Below are 17347 nucleotides of genomic sequence, written 5' to 3' on the forward strand. Positions count from 1 at the left end.
TGAAAGCCAAGAGGAGGCCAGACATCAAAGGCCCGGCTTGCACCAGGTCAACCAAGTCTTGTTCCTTTAGAAATAAGTCCTGCTTTTCCTCTGAGGTGAGAAAAAGACTCTCAGCTGCTTTTCTACCTGCAGTAGATGATGGAGACATTTTATACCTGTATGCACCTGTGGCTTCGTTGTGTCTGCTGGACTCTGTATCATGGGGAGTCACTGCTCTATTTTTATTCATAAAGCCACACTGAAACATCTCACATTTTATTTATGTACGTATATTGTCCAGCAGAAGAATAACAGTTAGCCTCCTGTCTCCGCTCACAAAACGTATTTCTACTGAATGTAAAAAAAGACTCGTACAGAGTTTGGTGAAAAGGTTTCAGTTCTCAGCCCCTGTGGTGCGGAACAAGCTCCACTTTGGGTAAAAACCCAAAGTTTAAATTAATTTTATAATCAAACGTTGATTGTTTGTTAATCATGTGTAATGCTGTAATGAAATGTTTGTTGTAGCGTCTGTAACCTTGAAAGATAGATTTCTTAACCGGGACCAGAAGGAGAGCACGCATTACACCTGTTAGCTTTAGAATTGATTTTAAGATTCTTTTATTGGTCTACAAATCACTAAATGGTCTCGCTCCCGACTACATGTCTGATGGTTTTAAGATATGTACCCACTAGATCCCTCAGGTCCTCTGGTAGTTGTCTCTTGGTTGTTCTTAGGGTTTTCGGTCTGAGACCCACGGCGAGGCCCCAGCCTGTGGGACGGCCTGCCAGAGGACCTGAGGGTGGCAGAGAGTGTGGATATCTTTAAAAGAAAACTTAAAACACATTTTAGCCTGGATTTGATCTAGTTTGTTGATTTCAACTTGCAGTTTTACTGTTACTTTTTATTTCTTATTTTATTATTAGTTTTATTATATTATATTTTATTTATTCATTTCTCTGTTTCTATTTAAACTCATGTTCTTTTTTTAACTTACTCTTATTCTCACTTGTTATGTTCAGTTGTATTTTGGTTGTATGACCAAAGTTTAATTCTTAATCTGAACGAGTCTAACCTGATAAATAAAGATTAAACAAACAAACAAACTTCATCAGACTCAGCAGCTCAGAGGAATAAATCTGGAGCTTCTGCTTCAGTCAACACTGATATGAAATATCTAGTTGTGTTTCCAGAGGAAAGAAGTTTTCAGTTACATGTAACTAGCTTGGCTGCTTACTTACTGTTCCATCAGTCTGTCTCTCAGAATACTCTACTTTGGTTTAACTCAGTCAAGTCAATTTTATTTATAAAGCACATTTAAAAACAACCAGAGTTGACCAAAGTGCTGTACAGCATGTGAGTTAAAACAGCATAAAATATAACAGACAGACAATAACCCAGAGAACAGGAGATAAAAACACGTGCATGATACGCAGAACGATTTTAAAAAGATTCAAAGGCCAGGGAGAAAAGGTACGTTTTTAGTCTCGATTTAAAAGAGTCCAAAGAAGGGGCGGACCTAACAGAAGGGCTGGTCCACAGTTTTGGGGCAGCAGCAGAAAAAGCACGATCACCCTTTTCCTTCAACCGGGTTCGCTGAAAACACTTTGTTTACTCGGTAGGTTGTCCGGAGCAGGACTGGGGAAGGTCGTGTCTCTGTTGGTAATAGGAACGGGTCTTGTGGATCAGCAGGGTCAGGAGAATGCAGTTTAGCACCCGCCCGGCAGGGGGAGCGGGTGCGAGCGACAGTGGGTCGGTAAAGAGGCGAAGAAGAGCAGCTGTGTTTGGTAGTGCGCATGGTGGAGTTAAACACTCACTTGCTTGGAGCTGTTTGAAGTGAGTAAAACATGTTGGAGGCTAGTCTACGCTTCCCCCAAAGCACTCGGATGAATACCATCTCTTCCATAATAGGATGGACGCTCCCAAAGAGATTACAGTTGTCAATAAAGACCATGTTGTGTGAGAATCCTACTAAAACGACCAATACCACGGCCCAAAGATGGGATGGGTCCAGAAATAAAAGCTTGTTCGCCACATTCGTTAAGTGAGCTAAAAAGGCGGATAAAATTACGTTTAAGCAGTTCAGACTTTTGAGAAGAGGTGTCATTGGTGCCAACATGGACAATAACATTAAGGAAATGGTCTGGGATCTGATTTAAAACGTCTAAAACCCGTGGCGCCCGGTAAACAGTGGGTAACGGCGGGTTTTGACCTAACGCTTCTAATAATGGAGTCTCCAACTCTCGGTGAGACCGGAGGAGGGAGCTGCTCCCGACCCAGAGAGGCAGGAGGGGAGGGGGGGGGGGGGCTGTGTGATGTTTCCCATGACGATCAGGAAGAGAAGCCGACTGTCTGGCCACGAGTGATGTTACGTTCGCGAACGATCCGATTCTTTTCAACGGCTCTTTGGTACGAACGAAGGGAACCGAGTCGTTCTTGGTCAGAGCCGTTCTTTTTATCGTTGTGCCCAAATTTCACTGCCTGCCTTAAATCCATTTAACCTGACGCGCCAGATTATCTATGTGATTTGCACTAAAATCGGTTTTGCACAAAAATTCATTATACTTGTTTTTTTTTATTGTGCCAATAGAAGTTGTCTAATATTAAGTGTTGCATGAATTGCATTCAAGGCAAGGCAACTTTATTTACATAACACATTTCATACAGAGGGTAAATTCAAAGTAAATTCACTGACAAAGCAGAGGGAGATGGCGCCACCTTGTGTAATGTTTACAGTACAGATCATTGACATCAGGTCTGGCAATAGGCCTACGAGTTATTCAGTGCTGCTAAACCTAGTCCACACATGCGAAATGAAATTATATCGGTGGGATGTCTTAGTTTGAATCTGATCCAAATCCTACCCTCTCATTATCCTAGTGATTATTTCACAGATAAACCTAGTAACCCCCGCCCCCTAAAAAAAAAAGAAAAAATAACGATGAGCGGCTCTCGGAAAGGAACGGGGAGCCATAAGACGAACAGCCAGAGGTAGAAACTCCTATATTTGTTGTCCAACTGGAGGGGGCTTGTGTTCCGCCAGCTGAAATAAGAATAAGACTTCCGGTGCGATTCTTTCAGAATAAGAGCGTAATCTGAATCATACGACTTTTTATATCCAAAAATACCCCTACCACAGCTTCTCTATTACAAATACCTCTCTTAATATCAATATCTAAAAGTGCTACAGAATCCATTGTTAATCTACTTTGTCTTCCTTTTCTTTGCGGACTCAAAGTGGCTCTACACCAACATAAAAGGTAGAATTATGTGTGTGTCGGACCTGAACCGCAACATTTTCCATACTTTTTCAGACATTTTTTAAACCTCCCAAACTATTCAAGACCTGGAAACGATCAAATTCATTTTTAATACTTTTCCAGACTTTCCAGACCTGCTAGGAACCCTGCAGTTACAGTCTGCAAATTAGTGGCTGCATGTTTGTTTCGCTTTAAACCAGATTTTTAATTTGGTTTTAAAACTGCTAAAGGAACTGCAGCTTTAGTGCCTGTAACAGAAAAAGGGAGTTGAGAAAGTTCTAGAGGCTTTAGTGTTGCTCTCTGCTCACAAAGTGACATGTTCACTTAGTGGAGGAGGGGCTAGATTGTGTAAAATCCTTAAAACAAGACACACATTTGAATCAAATCTAAAATTCTCAAATCTCATACAGTTGTGCTTCTGAAGTATATCACAGTGATGATACTGGATGGGCTTGTTATCCAATATTTAGGGCCCGAGCACGACTTCGTGCGAAGCCCTATTGTAATTGAAGGAATTATTATTACGATTTTTATTTTTACAATTTGCTCGTATTTTTGAAAATCTCACAAATGCTGCAGTTACCGCCACTTATTAAAAATCTCAGACCTAAAAATGAAAAGCAAAGCTCTGTCAATGAGACTGGAATCTGTAATTCCATCACTTGTACATACAGACCAAACTGGCTTCATTACAGGGAGCTGTTCCTCAGAAAATAAGCAGATTATTCAACTTAATAAACCTCTACAAAAACACCATCCATTCTTTATAGCATCTGTAGATGGTGAAAAGGCGTTCAGCAGGGCAGACTGGTCCTTTCTCTTCAACACTCTTCACCATGTTGGAATCAGTTCAAACGTAATTAACTGGATAAAAACACTCCAAAACTCACCAACTGTTTCTATAGTGGTTAACCTGACACATTTCACTTAGAGGTACGAGACAAGGATGACTGTTACTGCCACTGCTATTTGTGCCTTTTGTTTCCCCCTGGCTGCCTCTATCAGACACAGTAACAGCATATCAGGCATCAACATCAAAGCAAACAATCATAAAATCAGTTTGTATGCTGATGACATTTTATTGTACATAACAAACCCTTCATCCTCCCTCTGGTATCTGGCTACTCCATCAATCATCTATCAATCAATCATTATCAGTAAAGCATGAAACAGAAAGAAAATAATGTGCCACTTGAATTGTATTCATAGTGTACTCCATCAATTGGTCAAAATGTGAAATTCTGCCTCTAACCAAACTCAACTGGGATGGTGAGGTTTGGGACTTTACCTTTTTAAATGCACAGCTCAATCTAGCGCTGGGCGATATGGTTGAAATCAATATCATGATAATCATATGGATTTTTCTCGATATCAATATATATCACGATATGGTTCATGTATGCAAAATCATGTTAAATAATCAAATTAATGTTCATCTCATTGAACCGAATGGTAATGTTAGGTATGATGTCAAACAGAAATATTCAAATAATATTCCTACCATACCTCATTCTATCAGTTTTTTAAGTAAGATTTGCTTGTCATCATCAGTTCAGACAGCAGAAATGTGTCATGATATCAAAATATCATATGATCACGATATGATTCCACTGAAAGACGATAAACGATAATATTAAATTATTGCTCAGCCCTAGCTCAATCTATTAAATACCAAGGAATCCACATCTCATTAAATCTAAAACAATTATCCAAACTCAAGTTACTTACAAGAAATAAAAGACAATTTGGAAAGAAGCTACCATTATCTCTAAGATGTTGAATCTCCATTTTCAAGATGAAAAGGCAAGAATCAAGAAAAAAAACATACATCTACAAAACCCCTCTTCTTTCTCAAAAACTCTATTCACTCAAACCTAAAAAAAAATATCACAAATATTCGCCAGAAAAAAATCAATTCCAATAGACAAATGGATATCAGACCTTAGTATGGAACAATCCAGCATAAACTGGAAAATATATGCAATAATACTTGACCATGACCTGCAATTCCAAAATTTAATAAAGAATAAGATCCTCTGCAGAACCCACATCACCGGGCACAAACTTTACCATATGATATGCAACATTTTGCTTCTCAACTGTTTTTGGTTGGAAAAGCCTGAACTGAGGTCACCGGAGACATTTCTCTTGTCGGTCTTGCTCAGACTTTGCCATTTTCTCAGAGAGAGAATAGAATGAATGTAAAAATGAAAATGTAACCTTTTAGTGTGGAATCTACACACAGTTTTATAAATAAGGCCTAAAGTTTGGCGTTGTGACCTGAACACTTGAGCTTCCTGCGTCGGTCGGACAGAGAGAAGCTTGTTCCTCCTGCAGACAGAGGAGGCGCTCTGCAGCAGTTCAGATGCAGCGGTGTCTCTTCAAAGAAGATAACAGAGAGAAGTTTTTCTTACACCGGTCACACCAGTATGGTTTCTCCCCAGTGTGAATACGCTGATGTAACCTGTATGAACTTGAGTGAATGAAACTCTTCCCACATTGGTCGCAGTGGTATGGTTTCTCCCCAGTGTGGATACGCTGGTGTTCCCTGTATCTATTTGAATGCCTGAAACCCTTTCCACATTGGTCACAGTGATATGGTTTCTCCCCAGTGTGGATACGCTGGTGTCGCTTGTATGTACTTAACTGAGAGAAACTCTTCCCACATTGGTCACAGTGGTATGGTTTCTCCCCAGTATGAATACGCTGGTGTTGCCTGTATGCATTAGAATCACTGAAACTCTTCCCACATTGGTCACAGCAGTACGGTTTCTCTCCAGTATGGATACGCTGGTGTTTACTGTATCTATCGGAACGGCTGAAACTTTTCCCACATTGGTCACAGTGGTATGGTTTCTCCCCGGTGTGAATACGCTGGTGTGCCTTATACGTACTTGAATAACTGAAACTCTTCCCACACTGTTCACAGTGATATGGTTTCTCTCCAGTGTGAACGTGTTTCTTGTATGTAGTTTGATGACTGAAACTCTTTCCACACTGTTCACAGTAGTATGGTTTCTCCCCAGTGTGGATACGCTGGTGTTGCCTGAAATTACATGACTGACTGAAACTCTTCCCACATTGCTCACAGCAGTATGGTTTCTCTCCCGTGTGAATGCGTTGATGCCTTGTTAGCTGACTTGACTGACTGAAAGATTTCCCACACTGCTGACAGGAGTATGGTTTCTCTCCTGTATGAACTCTCTGATGATCCTTTAATTTTTGAAGTCCTGGGAATGCTTTGTCACACTGCTGACAGCGGTGATATTTGGGTCTGGTGTCTCTCTTTTTCTGTAGAGAAAGATATAAAGAAAGAAATCAGACTACTGTCATGACATATTCCACACACTATATGACAGCATCATATTTTATTTCCTCCAGACATCTTGTATTGTCAAATATCTTATCATGAATGTATGAATAACCAAGCCAACAGGCTAATGTTGCCAAGAGGGAGGAAGAGAGAATAATTAGCAATCATAGGTATTGTCATACATCAAATAAATATACAAGCTAACAGGTTAATGTTCCCAACAGATCAACATCAATGTTACAACAGTGATAGTTTTTCTCACTTCTTCTGAAGAATTCATTTTGCCTCCTTTGTGGCGAACACCAAATTCAACACAGCTGTCCTGAACTGAGACAAAATGGACGACAATGTTCCTCTCCTCCTCCACCGGATGCTTCTCTTCCTGCCAATCAGCTCTGACATCAACAAACAGAGACAGTCGTTAAGACAAGGGAACACCCATAAAAACAATAATAATAATAATAATAATAATAATAATAATAGTAATAACAGTGATTGTAGCTCCCAGCAGCTTTATGAAGACTTAAAACTCTTGAGAAAACATTATGGTTTCATTAGTGTTGACATCATTGAGTTATTTTGAGCACATCTTATATCTTATATATAGCATATCTTATATATATCACATATTCTCATGATATCCTACCAACAAGGTTTTTTAAAAGAGTTAATCAGACACATCTCTACAGGTTACACCTGGACCCCTCTTGAACTAACCTATATCCTTACCCTTCTTCTATATTAAAAAAAAATAAAAATAAAAAAATCAACAAATGATACATATTCCTATTAAAAGGCTTAGCTGACGAAGACTGTTGACAAAATGTACTTATTGTAAGTTGCTTTGGAGAAAAGCGTCTGCTAAATGACGTAATGTAAATTTAAAATCCACAGTATAAAGATATGGAAATGAATGTCCGCGACCACACGGCGCTATTTATCACTTTAATCATTAAAGGAACGTCTTGCAAGAAATACATTAAAAAAAAATTTAATGTGTATTTTCAGCAGCGGTGCCGCTCCTGAGTACTACATAAATACTATAGAAAACACTGCAGAACATATTTTTAGCATGGCGGGTCATGACTTTACCGTGGCGACCTGCCACAGTAGAATATACAGCATATAGGGGAAACACTGGTTGTACACAATGATCGATGATGTATGGTGATTATTCTCAGAAACAACGGTGTTTGTATGGCAATAGCAGAGATGTAGCCACCTAACAGACAAGCTGAAATGTAAGGATTTCATTTCAAGGCTAACAGCTAAGCTAAACGTACCTACAGAGAAGAGTCACCGGTTACCAGTCTCACTTTGACAGATGTTTCTCCCACTGAAGGTCACATGACCCACAATGACAAGTGAAGAGGCAGGTAGCAAGTTTACTAGTTTAACAGTTTACTCGCTCGCTTCATCTATTCCAACATGGAATACGAGATTTTTGGGAAGGGGTGAGCGCCGCTTTTAAACAGCGAGGGAGGAGACAAGCTAGTTTTATATATATATAAACAAAAGCTACTGAATGGGGGGGGAGGAGTCCGAGTTTTGACAACAAGCTTTAGAAAAGAGGAGAAAACAGCAACGCAGCTGGATATTGGTTTATATCATTATGACTCAAGGAAATCTCCACACAGCAACAGTAGCTTCAGATTGGTTAAAGGGTCTGAAATCACTTATTACAGGTTTAAAAAACTGTTTTCAGCTTTGCTCCATCAGGTTTAAGGCAGAGGATGACATCAGTAAGTAGATGGTTACCAGTGGAATAAATGAGAAGCAAATGTTTCCTAGTTTATTTAAATGTAAACGGTGGTGCGTTGAACACCCTGTTGTGTTACGCGAGCGTTGCAACTACGGCAGCTGAGGAGGCCATTTTTTTTTTTGCGTTCTTTAAATATGTGTTTAATACTATAAAACACACTCGATGTTACAGTCGCTGCCCTCTCCGTCCAGACCAGCAGAGAACATCCCAGTGGACTGAAGGGGTTTGTGGAAACTGCTTCCTAATTATAGTGATCCAGCATTTGCCTCATTTGCATTTCAGGATGACAAGGCAAACATTTCAGGTGAAGGATAATCCACTTCTTACCTTCAGACTGTGTTAGGATCTATATGAGCTAATTATTTTATTATGAGTATTAGGTCATTATTGCTGATCACTGTTGTTGTGATATGATATTGTAATATTTACCATTATATATTTAGAGGAGTAGAGTGGAGTAGAAAAGTTTATGAAAGTGTCTCTCCACATGGTTCATACAGCAAAAGATACAAACATGTCTTCTAGTTAGTTCAGTTGTTGCAGACACCAAGCAGCACGTGACGTTCAACCCGGAAACCGTAGCAAAACGGTGCACACCGTATTTAGATTGAACATGCCCCCGGCTTTTAATTGAATACCGGCCACTATTAGAGGAAATACGGTATATAGAAATAAAAAAAATATATATATATTAAATTCAAAACTAAATTCCCATTTCTTTTTTGTCATAATTCGTTTTCCCATCTCTGATGTTTCACATTTGCCATTTTTGATTAGTAAGCTGTATGTAAATGAGGAGGCGGGGTCCAACTGTCAAGCCCCTGATATCTCTGGTCAAACATCTAAAGGGTTAAATTAGCTCTGATGGGTGTGGACTGACAGAAACACTGTATAGTGTTGTGCACAGATCCTTTAAAGAAGAAAGAGAAGAAGAACCTACAGAAAGTTAAAAGTGGGTCTACAGTGTTTAAATCATGTCCATGTAGGTCTGTTTCACTGCTGGGAAGTCTTCCATCTTTGAACCCACTCAGTATTTTTTAACTGACTACTGATTTGTTCCAAATGTGTCTTTCATGATCAATAGTACTTTTTAAACCACTTGCTAGGGCAGCAGCACGCCTAAGCGTCTAGTCTGCTGCAAAGAAAAGGAAGACGAAGAAGAAGTGTGTGAAGCAACATGGCGGCCTACTGTTGACGAGAGAAGAACAAAGAGAGAAAAGAAGTTTCCTCTCGGTCTTCCTGGTCTTCCTGAGTCTAGTAGTTCCTGATAGCAGTCCGGGTTCAAAGCTGTAAAGCTGTAAGCAGCCTAGCCGTTTAAAGTCAGCGGGTTTCTTCCAGATCCTCGGTGCTAACTTTGTGCTGCTAACTTTGTGCTGTCTTAGCTCGGATGTGTTATGCTAGGCTACTACTGTGTTAGTCCTACGGTAGATGTGCACGGTTGTGCTCGTTGTAGCGCCGCGGAGAGCGTCCGGTAACTCCGACTCACTACAGAATCTGAGTTTTGTTTTGTCCTCCGTTACTGGTCTTAGTATTCATTCAACAGATAGCAGCCTCACCGTTTTCTGAGCCGCCCGCCCGCGCTGTGTCGGAGCAGAATCGAAGCCTCTTTCTCTCGCAGTGTTACAAACTGAGCCGAACACACAAAAAAAGCCTCACATTTAGATTGAGGCGAACTGTTATCGAGCTAGGAGATAATCTTCGGCTGGCTGTGTTCCGCCAGCTAGACGCGTTCCGCTGGTTCGAATTAACAGAATAACACTTCCGGTTTGGGCGTTTTACCTTCAGAATAAAAGCGCGGCATTTTAAACGTATAAGTACTGTTTTAAACTAATTATTTAATAGTCAAATTCAATAAATGAGCACCCATATTAATGTTTGATGTCAAAATAATGGAAAAAATACCATACGGTGCCATTTTTAACTATAAACGCTGCATATAATACACCTTTCTGACATTTTCTGACTAAATTGGACACTGTACAGTTGAACTTTCATTGTATGGGCATAAAGTTCTATGTCAAAACACTCCTACAGACCTGTACTTTCACTACACAATGTAGAGGGGAACCTTCAACTAAATGTTTACAACAATTCTTATCATGGAAAAACATTGTACATATTGTATAGTTGCATTTTGTTGCTTAATTATTTGTTTCTCTGTGCAAAAAAGACGTTTTTTTTAGTCAACATAAGACTTCCGGTGCGATTTTTTCAGAATAAGAGCGTCATTTCTAGAAATCCACAACACTCAAATGTTGACTGAAAAAACGTGAAAAAACGTTGCCCGTCTCACTCCAGCTCACCATGGTAATTGCCTTGTTTCTATACACACATCTTACTATTACTTACATGCTTACTATTACTCCTTACTCCTGTAACACCTCTTTTCAATGTGTTTGTTTCCAGCACCAAGGGGGAACAACCTGGATGTGACACGACAGGTATCGATGGCTGAAAAAAGCTCATGGACATCCAGGTAAGTTTATTTCTCTTGTGGTACTCCTGTGATTCAGCCTCTAAAGCAGATTTTTGTTATGCTTCACCAATGAGTCTATAACAAACTATGTGGTGGCAGCAGTTATGCTCGTAGGAACAATCAGAAGAAAATAAAGGGTATAAAGAGGAAAGCTTTGGATTACTTTGAGATAGCAAAAGCCATACATACTGTAAATCAACATCGCACAGATCTCAATATGCCATTTTGGAAAGATGTTGGAAATATTCTTGGTTGGCCAACAAGTACAAAAGAGAATGAGAGACGCACTGCTACAGAGCTTATTATAATTTGGAAAGGCAACAGAGGTAATGTGAAAGAGCTTCTCAATCAGATAGAAAAGGATAAAATTGCTCCTGCTGATCTGCCACAAAAAAGTGGAGATGATGCAGAGATCACAGCATGTCAAGATACCCATAAAATCTCTAAGATCCACTTAGAAGTGCATGTCCAATTACTGTTAGTGAGATTCTAAACGTAGATAGTGCGGACAAAGCCGACCTTGATATCAGCAACAATTCGTACACAGATAATAAACACATTAGTTGTAAGTGAGAATACCTGTGTTATTCCCATCAAACAACGACTAGGCAAAAGGCATGCAAGAAAGCGAGTAGGTGACGAGTGGGTCAGACCGACTAAAAGAGCTCTGTACTGTATTTGCCAAACCCCAAATGACCCCAAGGAAGCAATGGTTGCATGTGATCTGTGTGGAAACTGGTATCATTTTAAACGTTTGAAAGTTTCGCGGAGTAGAGACTTAGATCCATATTATATTTGCATGCTTACCTAGCACATGCAACTATGAGACATTGCCCCAAGGGATTTTCTTCATGGAAAATAAAGGGATAGAGTGGGACAGCCAGGCAAATATACATCTTGATCTCCCTGTTGTTTGAGAATGAAATGGATGAAATACTTGTAAACCAGAGCAACCTGCTTGTACAGCCTGATCCACCTGTTGTGGAGAGGGAAATAGACAAAAGGTCTGATCAAACTTCAGAGTGTCAGCGTGCATTGAATAGGCTTAGTCCAGATGAAACACAAGAGCAGATTATATCAGAGAGCACCCTTAAGTGCATTCTAGGACATGAGGCAACACTAGGAGCCTTCAAACATCCAGCACCAAGCACTTCCACTTTTACCTTTCAACCTTCTGAATGGGATGATTTTCACTCCAAAATAGACAAGGAAGAGAACACATTCCAAAAATATAAATGGCAAGATCAAGAAATCCAATCCCTACCGCATAGTTCGGTTTGAGAAGAACTACCTTTCTACTGCTAAAGTGAGGATTACAAAAACTCCACACCTCACCATCAATGGCTCATGTCTGCATGATTCGTGTCCAATGGCATTCCAAATTGTTCTCCATTCTCAGAGTGAAGCTATATTTTATATTACTTACACTGGTGACATATTCCACACTAAAGACAAATTGAGGGCGAGACCAAATAGAGTCCCAGAGCGTGAGTATTCTGCCCTCACTAGAGTGTTGAGATGCTGCCTAGCTTGGCAGATAGCTAACAGGTTTCTTCCATAAACATCCAAGAAGCAGCAAGTATGTTTCAGGATGTTTACTTTTAAAAGCACTGCGAAACTGCAATACAAGTGAATACATTACAAGTTACAATGTGTCTACTTTCTTTCATCTACATATATTGAGGCAAAACAAGTAGGATCCAAATACACATAACACAAATAAACATATGTATGTGCTGGTTAGCTGGAGTAGCTGATGTTCAATGAACTGGATAGTATGTATCCAGGTAGCGATTAGCGCAAATGCTAACTTAACATTGGAAAAGCCATAGCGTGCTAACGCGATTAGCATTGCTAACGTTTTTATAATTAACAAGAAGCAAGAAGAAACTAGCGATCTTTAAGGTAAGTATTAAAGCTGAGAAACACATAAAGGTAAGTGTCTAAACAAATGTTTATAATTACTTACAGACATATGTTGTTTAGGGATTAGGAGAAAGTGAACAGAAAAGAAAAAAACAGCAGTTGGCATTGTTACTATGGAAACCAAACAATAACAACGGCACACATACAGCCAAGCACGGACAGGCGAGTCCATCAGTTCTCTTAAAGGGGCAGCACAGGGAGGAAGATTAGTGGCAGATGACTAGAAAACACTTCTGCATTTAGCCATTACACCGCCACACTGGCAAATGCAGACCCCAGGTCTTCAGCAGCAGGTAAAATAAGTGGAATAGGAAAAGACACACCTGTGTTCAGAAAGATCAAACATGAACAATGCAAACGTAGATGGTTACCTGAAGATGAGATACTTCTGTGATTACATAGTGGCTGTATGTAAACTCATTACTCTTGGACAAACTACCTAAAAGAATCTTGTTTCTGCTCTAGGAGAATATTGTCAAGTGAGGATGCAGAGAGACTGCAGCTGATGTGTTCAGCCAGGGCCAAAACACATCTACACTTTTTTTTGCCACTTTGCAACTTTGCTACTATAAGTATTCTATGCTTTATTTATTATTTATGTATATATTTCATATTTGTCACATTTCTTTTTTTCAGTCATACCTGCCATTGAAACCAGTAAATACAAATTTTACAGTGTGAAAAAGACTTGAGACTATTGTGTGTGTTTCAAATGTGTCTTAGATACTGTACTTTATTCTTTATTTAACTTGTGCACATACAAATAAAGATAAACTGTACAGTGTCCAATTTAGTCAGAAAGTGTCACATTATTACAGTATGGCTGACTTTGAGGGCCTATCATGGCTTTTTAGCTTGTACCTAAATGTTAGTTTTTGATGAAAGTACAGGTCAGCAGAAGTGTTTTGACATAGAACTTGTGCACATACAAATAAAGGTAAACTGTACAGTGTCCAATTTAGTCAGAAAATGTCAGAAAGTGGAATATATACAGCATTTATAGTTAAAAATGGCACATATTATGGTATTTATTTTGACATCAAACATTAATATCTGTGCTCACTTATTGAATTTGAAGATTAAATACAAAGTAATTGGTTTAAAACTATTTATACGTTTAAAATCTGGCGCTTTTATTTTGAAGGCTAAACGCCCAAACCGGAAGTGTTATTTTCTGTTAATTCGAACCAGCGGAACGCATCTGCTAAAGGATGACAGAAAATGAGACTTCCGGTTTGGGCGTTTTGCCTTGCCTGTATAAATACGGTCCGAGCGGGAAACCTATTTTCTCTGTTCTTCTCTCGTCAACAGTAGGCCGCCATGTTGCTTTACACGGGTGATATTAAACGCACCCATGATGCATTGCGCGAACAGCCAGAGCCGAGTGTAGCCGAAGTGCCGAACGGAGCGTCTTGAAACGGTGACGTCACTGAGTCCAGTCAGGCTGTTTTTTTTTTTTTTGCCTGTAATGTTTTGTCTGTATCAGTAAATAGACAGTCGCTGTTGTGATGTTCAAGTTTACATTTTGAAGAATTGTAATATCTAATATATGAAATATTAATAAAGTTATTCAAAAATCTTTCATGAGTCTTTTAAATAAATGTATATAACCTGTTTATTAATTGATTTTATGAATGTTAACACTTAAGATTTCCCCAAAAAAACAATCGATACAAACTAATATAAAAAAAACACCAAATAAAACAAAGCGAAACATCACAGAATCTTGAGAAATAATACATTTGTAGAAGATACATTGTCATTAATGTTCACACTTTAACAAAGGAACTTCAACATAACAATGTGTATTAAAGTCACATTGAAATGAAAAATGACTTTTCACCTTTTTTTTAGCTCATTCTAACTACTTCTACCTACCCAATACACCTATTTTACAATTTGTGCCAAAATGATTTAAAAAATAATTGTTTTACAGAATTTTTATAACAAACTCGCATTACTTTCACTTCCTGGAAAATAGAAAATCTTTAGTGGTGACTAAAATATAAAAAAAACTTTTCAAAACAGTTACATAAAAATCAGTCAAAATGTATCTCGAATCTCATTAAAATAGTTTGGACCACACAGAACTAACATTTGGTTTAACAAATAATGCGTGTGTGTGTGTGTGTGTGTGTGTGCCAGAGTAAACCCAGCTGTAATTTAAAGTCCAGGGACTCGATCCTCATACATGGATAACAGAGTTAGTTAGATAAACCGGCTAGCGTCACGTTGGCCTGGATGAATAAAACAACGTATGATGAACGAGGCTCAGTTTGGTGTTGTGACCTGAACACTTGAGCTTCCAAATAAACCAAATAAAAACCTCACACAACGCTCCAGTTACCGCCACTTATTAACAAACTCAGACCTAAGAATGATAAGCAAAGCTCTGTCAGTGAGACTGGAATCTGTAATTCCATCACTTGTACATACAGACCAAACTGGCTTCATTACAGGGAGCCGTTCCTCAGAAAATAAGCAGATTATTCAATTTAATAAACCTCTACAAAAACACCATCCATTCTTTATAGCATCTGTAGATGGTGAAAAGGCGTTCAGCAGGGCAGACTGGTCCTTTCTCTTCAACACTCTTCACATGTTGGAATCGGTTCAAACTTCATTAACTGGATAAAAATACTCTACAACTCACAACTGTTTCTATAGTGATGAACATGACATGCATCCAAACCATTTCACTTACTAGAGGTACGAGACAAGGATGTCTGTTACTGCCACTGTTATTTGTGCCTTTTGTTTCCCCCTGGCTGCCTCTATCAGACACAGTAACAGCATATCAGGCATCAACATCAAAGCAAACAATCATAAAATCAGTTTGTATGCTGATGACATTTTATTGTATCTGGCTACTCCATCAATCATCAATCATTATCAGTAAAACTAATAGAAAAGAGTGTGCAAGATTTTAGTCATAGTGGACTCCATCAATTCAAAAACTGAGATTCTGCCTGGTGAGGTTTGGGACTTTTTACCTTTTAAAATGCACAGCTCAGTCTAGTAAATATAAAGGAATCCATATTTCATTGAATTTAAACAAATTATCAAAACTCAATTTCATCCCCTTACTAAAAGAAATACAAGACAATTTGGAAGGACACTACGATAATTTCTAACAGGTTGAATCTCCACCGTCAAGATGAACATTCCTCCAAAAATCAATCACCTCTTCTCCATGAAGCATGTGAATCAAAAGAAACTATCAACACCACTCTAACTGCCTGGTGGAAATCAAATGAAATCCTCCACCATAACTTTTCACCCTCTGTTCTTACCCCAATATGGCACAACATCATGTTCCTAATAAACAAATAACTTTTATTTTCCAGACATGGAAGCTAAAAGGAATAACCAGCATAGATCATTTATTCAGTGAGGGCTTCCTCATGACCTCTGACCTCATTCAAGAACAATACAACACTGGATCACTCATATTGTGTGAATTAGTCTCAATTAAGTGGATTACTGTCTTTCAGCAGAACCTCAATTGGTCCCAAATAATTGAATCAGAGGTGCCGGTGCGGGGCGTACAGCCGTCCTCCAGCCTCCTCTTCACCACCGGTTGCACCTACTGTCTGACAGAGAGAAGCTTGTTGCTCCTGCAGACAGTGGAGACGCTCTACAACAGTTCAAATGCACCGGTGTCTCTTCAAAGAAGTTGACTGAGTGAAGTTTTTCTTACATTGGTCACACCAGTATGGCTTCTCCCCAGTGTGGATACGCTGGTGCAAGCTATATGTACCTGACTGACTGAAACTCTTCCCACGTTGGTCACAGTGGTATGGTTTCACCCCAGTATGAATACGCTGGTGTTGCCTGTATGAGCTTGAATCTCTGAAACTGTTTCCACATTGTTCACAGCAGTATGGTTTCTCTCAAGTGTGGATCTGACTGACTGAAAGATTTCCCACTCTTAGTAAGGTCTCTCTCCTGTATGAACTCTCTGATGAATCTTTAACTGTTGAAGACCTTAGAATGCTTTGTCACACTGCTGACAGGAGTAAGGTCTCTCTCCTGTATGAACTCTTTGATGATTCTTTAAGTTTTCATTTCTTGTGAATGCTTTGTCACACTGCTGACAGCGGTGACGTTTGGGTCCATTGGTGTCTCTCTGTTTCATAGAGAAAGATATAAAGAAAAAGAGAAAGAAACAGGGTAGTGACGCTCTCTTCTCACAGGTTGACTCTATAAAACATCTTGGTGTTCTGCTAGACTCAGACGTCTCATTTAGATTACACAGCGATTCTGTCACAAGAGGAGGAATCTTAGTTCTTGGTATTCTTTACAGGTCTAAACACTGTTTTTTTTCCAATTTCAACAAAAGACATGTTACACAACACATGAATTTGGATTACATTGACACTGTCCATTAAAAAACAACAAAAAACCATCTCTCATCTCTGAATGTTGTTTATAATAAACTTTGTAGATTTGTATTCAGACGTCTTTTCCAAACCTGTCACTGTGACATGTACAAGGAACTTAACTTATTACAGAAGACAATGGCTCTTATTTATTATTTTATTTAAATGTTTTTATTTTAATTATGAAATTTAAAAGAATAGTTCACCCAAAAATGAAAATTCAGTCATTATCTCCTCCCCCCATGCCAGCT

General features: G+C 39.0%; 1 protein-coding gene and 1 pseudogene across 1 annotated transcript in view; one reads left to right on the forward strand and one right to left on the reverse strand.

Moving 5' to 3' along the window:
* The window catches only part of LOC139640778 (zinc finger protein 208-like), an 84797-nt pseudogene that overhangs the window by 45927 nt on the left and 21523 nt on the right, over window positions 1-17347 (reverse strand).
* Window positions 1-17347, forward strand: part of LOC139640780 (zinc finger protein 420-like) — a 68788-nt gene that overhangs the window by 9526 nt on the left and 41915 nt on the right.

This window comes from Centroberyx affinis, unplaced genomic scaffold (assembly GCF_046629955.1).
Source record: "Centroberyx affinis isolate AG114_WGS23_722 - 3 ecotype Tasmania unplaced genomic scaffold, CSIRO-AGI_Caff_v1 ptg010591l_1, whole genome shotgun sequence".
Classification (NCBI taxonomy): Eukaryota; Metazoa; Chordata; class Actinopteri; order Beryciformes; family Berycidae; genus Centroberyx; species Centroberyx affinis.